We start from the raw sequence: 1,849 nt of genomic DNA, 5'->3' as shown, positions 1-1,849 counted from the left end.
AAGAAAACAAGCACTTTGATTGGTAATGAAGACATTGTAATAACAAGAGGGTATTAAATAGTTAGAAGCTACCCATTTTATACTAGAGTTCATGCTAAAACATAAGCAACATGTTTATCTTTTCTAACAATTCAAAAAAAAACTCAAAATCCAAAAACAAAACTGAAATTTCAAAACACAATTTCATACTATCACACTAATCTTTTATTCATCATCAGATTCTTCTTCAGGATAGTTATCTTTCAACAATTGCATTGCAGAAAGATTTTCATTTGCCGCTCTTGACTTTTTCTTTGTTACAGCAATTGACACCATTGACTCCAAGGGCTTATCCTTTTTCTGATACTTCTTTTGGGATAGAATGGAATCTCTTTCCATTGCTTCCAACTTATTAATTAAAAAAATTCATGCTATTAATTACACATTTAATATAACCAAAAAGACTAAATTCATTCATATAATCATATAGCATATTACCTTCCATTTTATACCATTTTCTAGTTCGTCTTTCAAGATTCTTTTAACATTTTTTTCTTGATACTTTTTCTGTTCTTCTAAAAATTCTATCACGAGCACATCATCCTGCAGCTGGACAAAAACAAAAATATTAAAAAAATAAACAAATAAAAAACGTTGACATTATACACCTTGAATATAGATCACCAACACAAAAAACCAAAATACACCTTAAATATAAAGTGGTTATATTAATTATATTGGAAGGGCAACTTTGTCATTGAATATTCCTACCCTCTCACCAGTGCCACCGCCAACTAATCTCACCACCACCGGTCAGGCCGACTCACCGCCACCATCTGTCGTCATCCCACCTCCCTCCTCCACCTCATCGCCGCCGGATCTCCCTCTCACACTTTCCTTTCTCGTGCTCTCTATACCTCTCTCTCTCTCTCTCTCTCTCTCTCTCTCTCTTTCACACAGCAAAAGCAAATTTGAAAGAAAAAATGTAAATCTACCAAGAAGATGAACTAAAACGCAAGGTGGTTTTGTTTTCAGACGTTGTCGCTGTCGCTGGTTTTTGGGTTCGGTTATACAAATATTGTCGTCGCCGGAACTCGTGACCCAATGTTGGGGATGGTGGCACATATCTGAGTTTTTGACCCCGACCTTGGGGGTGTTTTGACCCGCTCAAACACCAATGAGATCTGGTGCCGGAGATGGAGAGGAAAAGTGAAGGTGGGGTGTGAGGAGAAAAACTGGGACGATGGAGGAGATAGTGTGAGCCATGAGGGAACAAAAACAATTTCTTTCCTTTTTATTTTTTATTTAATTTTATTTTATTGGTTTTTGCTGTATTAATAAAATAAATAAAAAAGAAAGTAAATGTCACACGGGGTGGTAGATAATGAGTTAGGGCTGGACAACGGGCTGGTCCGGGCGGGTTCGGGCCTAAAAGCTCAACCCAGTCCAACCCGCGGGTGAAGTAACATAACCCAGTTCTGCTCAAGTTTAATGTTCTGTTTGTACGGGTCAGCGGTTTGACGGGTCGGTTATCACAAAATTATTGCTAAGATCATTCATAGCATGTGTTTGCAAGAGAGAAAAAAAGAATAAAGATATTTATTTATGGATGAATACAGGGAAGAAGTGGGACAACAACAACGGTGAGAGAGATATACAGACACATAAGAAAGAAATTTTTTATGAACATATCTCTGGCCTTCACCCAGAAAGAGAAAGAGATGCAGACCCAACAACGTGAAAGGGACGAAATTTTCTGAATTTTTTTCAATTAATGGTGTGAAGGGAATTTAAATGAAAATGAAGTAGAAGCCACAAAGAAAGGTTGGAAAAAATACTACCGTAAATGTATGGTGCTGGTTTTAAGTAG

General features: G+C 37.0%; 1 long non-coding RNA gene across 1 annotated transcript; it reads right to left on the bottom strand.

Moving 5' to 3' along the window:
* On the bottom strand, window positions 1–1,849 carry LOC146909959 (uncharacterized). The gene is made up of 2 exons (XR_015017850.1): window positions 478–1,849; window positions 1–387 (listed from the first exon to the last, which is right to left on the bottom strand). It is a non-coding gene; the product is annotated as an uncharacterized LOC146909959 (long non-coding RNA).

The sequence above is a fragment of the Medicago sativa genome, chromosome 7 (assembly GCF_051527215.1).
Source record: "Medicago sativa cultivar Bolivia chromosome 7, Bolivia_mono, whole genome shotgun sequence".
NCBI classification, from domain to species: domain Eukaryota; kingdom Viridiplantae; phylum Streptophyta; class Magnoliopsida; order Fabales; family Fabaceae; genus Medicago; species Medicago sativa.
This window is presented reverse-complemented; position numbering and strand designations above follow the sequence as displayed.